Raw genomic sequence first — 4,535 nt, 5'->3', positions numbered from 1 at the left:
TAAGGCTGGCAGGCAAGAAGTGCTGTTGTATAGACACCCAGAGAAAATATTAAGAAGAGTGAGTTAATTGTTGTCATTTCTTGATAGGCTCTTTTGGAGAAAGGCTGATGCCAAAGATTGCAGCAACACTTTGGCAGAAGAGGAGACAGTGATTGATTTGTCAGCTTTTGGGCATGTATTCGTCTTTTATGTATTCCAGACAGAAAATGCAACTGTATTAAATATTTTAATGGCAAAGAGAAGGCACTGAACAGAAACCCAGAGACTGATAATTTGTTATAGAATACCCTTACTACACTTTGACTGGTGAGATCCCTGCTGAAGTTGCTAATTATTTCCCACTATAGCACTGTAGTTACTTGAATTTACTTGAAATTTATAAGAGTTTGGGATGAAATGTGTGGGGCTCTGAGATAAAAACATGAGCAAAAAATTTCTAACGAGTTTGAAGGCAGTTTTTACTAAACGTATATATATAAAAATGTGTTTTCTTTTGCACAAACTAAAAGGCCTCTCAATTTTTATAGGCCTTCTGTTGTTGGGAAGCCTAATTTTTTGTTGAGTTTGCTGAATTGAAAGTTCAACTGATGAAATACAACAGGTTATTACTGTGACTGTCTGAGAAGGTGTCCATTCAATGTAACTTTTCCTCTGTGTATGTAATTAAAGCCATACTGAATGGCAATACAGTTAAGGATGGCTCTTGGGTACCTGGCTGTTAAACAAATTGATGGTGCAGAGCAGTCAGCTGCAAGCCAGGATAATTTGTTATGCAAAGTAGGAACTGAAATAGTTATTTCTTTTGGTGTTTCTCATGGTTTTGTCTCCTTTAGTGCATGATGAGGAATAGAATTCTTAGCATCAACTCAAAGTTGTGTCTTTCAGTGTGATGCAGTTACTCCAGATCTTAGAACTGGAGTTCAGCTGACAATTCTGTCATTGTACCCTGGGATCTCACTGGTGTTTTGGAAAGATGATTAGTGGTAGTGAAAGCAATTAATTAAAAAAATGGCAATATGCAATACATGCAATTCTGAGTGAATTACATCTCAGTTATTTGAGCTTCCCAACAAAGCACAGCTCTAAGGATGTGTCAACAAATCCTGTAGGTGTAAGAACCAAGCTTTCAAATGAAAAGAAGTGTAACTCATCTTAGAAGCAGTAACCTCAAATTGGAGTGCTTGGCAAAGTTGTAAGCCAGGTAAAAAAGCAAGATGCTGTTACATGAAGTGTCTAACACCTTTGATAGGAGGTGTTTGTACCTGACCTACTTGGCATGTGAGTGAATTATTTTTATGGAGTAACTCATAAAATATTCACATTGACTGATGTGAGATTTCTCAGATGTATTAGTGAAAGATTCAACAAAAGATTGCAAATGTCAGGCCTAAGCTGAGCTAAAACATCTCTAGGGAGATGCTGTGGGAAATGGTAATGGCTCTTGTCCTTTTGAACACTTTTCCTAGCAAACAGCATGAGAAAGTACAGTGTGGTGAAACTGCCTGGGGATGCTACAGTGCAGTTACCCATATAGAAAAGTTAATTTGGAAGGAAATGTAGAAGATAAGGTGCTTCAACCCAGAGAGGAGTAAAGTATTCTCATCCTGTGGAGGAGACAGGTGGAAACAGAGGAAAGGAGCATGAGCTGGGAACTTCCAGAAAGGAATAGGTACACATTTACAGATTTTTATTATTGGGTGTCGTGGAGGGGTTTTCTCTGCCTTCCTCCTCTGTTAGGGGGAGGTGAGAAATTAATTTGAGGTGGTTTTGATTTTTTATAAAATTATTTATTAAAATTAATATTTACAAATTTGTACCACCCCCAACCACTATGAAATCCAGGTTCTTATGCAAAGTTATGAAAATAGCTTTGGGATATATTTACAGGGATTGATTATTAAGTGGAAATATCAAATTATTAACAATTATTGACAGAGAGAAAGATTTTCTTAGGCTTAATGCCTCTTAACAACTCTAGTGTTTGCCCAGCAAGGGCTGAAACCGTGTGTGCTCTTCACAAAGAGGTAATTTATATTACAAAGGAATTGAAGCTTACTTAGCTGTGCTGCTCTTGAGTATTAATCATTAATCACCCGCCCAGGATTCTGTCTCAGTGTGTGCCCAGTACTTGGGGTCTTGGTGAGCTGGAGTTTGTCCCGGCTTGCAAGGGGATGATAAAGGTTTTCCCAGTCTCTGGAGTAAACAGAGTTTTCTCTAACCTGCAAACTTACTGATGCTGGACTCAATGCCCTCGTCCAGATCATCAATAAAGATATTGAACAGGACTGGGCCCAGCACTGATCCTTGGGGAACACCACTAGTGACTGGCTGCCAACTGGATGTGGCACCATTCACCACCACTCTCTGAGCTCTGCCATCCAGCCAGTTCTTGATCCAGCACAGAGTGAATCTGTCCAAACCATGAGCTGCCAGCTTGGCTAGGAGCTTCTTGTGGCAGACAGTGTCAAAGGCTTTGCTGAAGTCCAAGTAGACTACATCCACAGCCTTCCCCACATTCACCAGGCGGGTAACCTGATCATAAAAGGAGATCAGGTTGGTGAGGCAGGACCTGCCCTTCCTAAACCCATGCTGGCTGGGCCTGATCCCTTGGCTATCCTGTAGGTGCTTTGTGATGGCACCCAAGATGACCTGTTCCATGACCTTGCCTGGCACTGAGGTCAGGCTCACATGTCTGTAGTTTTCTGGCTCCTCCTTACGACCCTTCTTGTGTATGGGAATCACATTGGCCAGCTTCCAGTCTTCAGGGACCTCTCCAGTGAGCCAGGACTGCTGATAAATAATGGAGAGTGGCTTGGCCAGCTCAGCTGCCAGCTCTCTCAGCACCCTAGGGTGGATCCCATCCGGTCCCATGGACTTGTGAGGATCCAAGTGACTTAGCAGATCCCTTACTGCTTCCTCATGGATTAGAGGAGGACTGTACTGGTCCCTGACTCCATCCACCGCTTCAGGAGTCCAGCTGTCCTGGAGACAACCTGTCCCACTAGTGAAGATTGAGGCAAAGAAGGTGTTAAGCACCTCTGCCTTTTCCTCATCCTTTGTCACTCTATTCCCCTCTCTATCTAACAAGGACTGGAGGTTGTCCTTGGCCCTTCTCTTGCCATTCATATATTTAAAGAAACACTTTTTATTTTCCTTGGCAGCCGTGGCCAGCCTGAGCTCCAAGCGGGCTTTTGCCTCTCTAATTTTTCCTCTACAAGACCTAGCAACCTCCTTGAACTTCTCCTGGGACACCTCCCCTCTTTTCCAAAGGTGATACACTCTCTTTTTAATCTTTAATTCCTTCAGCAGCTCCCTGCCCATCCAGCCTGGCTGCCTCCCTCGTCGGCTCATCTTCCGGCTCAGTGGCACTGCCTGCTCCTGTGCCTGCAGGAGTTCTTTCTTGAAGTAGGTCCAACCTTCCTGGACCCCTTTGTTTCTAAGGGCTATTTCCCAAGGAACTTTCTGAATTAGTTCCTTAAATAGGCTGAAGTCTGCCCTTCGGAAGTCCAGTGTGGAGGTTCTGTTGATGCTCCTCCTGGTTTCTCCACGTATTGAAAACTCTATAATTTCATGGTCACTGGACCCCAGGCAGCCTCCAACCACCACATCCCCTACCAGCCCCTCTCTATTTGTGAGCAGCAGGTCAAGCAGGGCTGCCCCCCTGGTAGGCTCACGTAACAGCTGGGATAGGAAGTTGTCTTCCACACATTGCAGAAACCTTCTAGACTGCTTCTTCTCTGCAGTGTTTAAGTCCCAGCAGATGTCTGGTAGGTTAAAGTCGCCCACCAGAACAAGGGCAGGTGATCTTGAGACAGCCTCCAGTTGCTTAAAGAGTAATAAATCAACCTCTTCTTCCTGGTTGGGTGGTCTGTAACAGACTCCAACCAGGATATCAGCCTTGTTGGCCTTCGCCTTAAGTCTCACCCATAATGACTCAACTTGATCATCTTTGATTTCTACCTCCACGACATCCAGAGCATCCCTAATATACAGAGCCACTCCCCCGCCCTTTCTCCCTTGCCTGTCTCTCCTGAAGAGTCTGTAGCCATTGATTACAGCACACCAATCATGTGAGCTATCCCACCACGTTTCAGTGATGGCGACAATATCATAATTTCCCTCCAGCACCAGAGCTTCCAGCTCCTCTTGTTTGTAAAAAATATGGAACGCTTCACGAATTTGCGTGTCATCCTTGCGCAGGGGCCATGCTAATCTTCTCTGTATCGTTCCAATTTTAGTATATGTGCTGCCGAAGCTTTGCAGTACTCTTCCTACATATTTTTCTGTCACTGCAGCAGCAGTTTGAAACTGTCCTGAATATGAAATTATTTCATGGCGACATAGATAGAATCACAGAATGTCAGAGGCTGGAAGGGACCTCAAAAGACCATCTGGTCCAGTCCCCCTGCCAGAGCAGGATCATCTATACCAGATCACACTGGTTCTTGAGTATCTCCAGAGAGGGAGACTCCACAACCTCCTTGGGCAGCTGGTTCCATGTTCTGTCACCCTCACAGTGAAAAAATTCTTCTTCG

General features: G+C 44.1%; 1 non-coding gene across 1 annotated transcript; it reads right to left on the bottom strand.

Annotated features, from left to right (window-relative positions):
• Nucleotides 1–4,155: 4,155 nt before the first annotated feature.
• LOC135177210 (U6 spliceosomal RNA) lies at nt 4,156–4,266 on the bottom strand. Its single transcript, XR_010302979.1, has one exon. It is a non-coding gene; the product is annotated as a U6 spliceosomal RNA (small nuclear RNA).
• Between the last annotated feature and the right edge of the window lie 269 nt (nt 4,267–4,535).

This window comes from Pogoniulus pusillus, chromosome 7 (assembly GCF_015220805.1).
Source record: "Pogoniulus pusillus isolate bPogPus1 chromosome 7, bPogPus1.pri, whole genome shotgun sequence".
NCBI lineage: Eukaryota > Metazoa > Chordata > Aves > Piciformes > Lybiidae > Pogoniulus > Pogoniulus pusillus.
The sequence above is the reverse complement of the archived record's forward strand: the minus strand, read 5'-3'. Positions and strand labels throughout refer to the sequence as shown.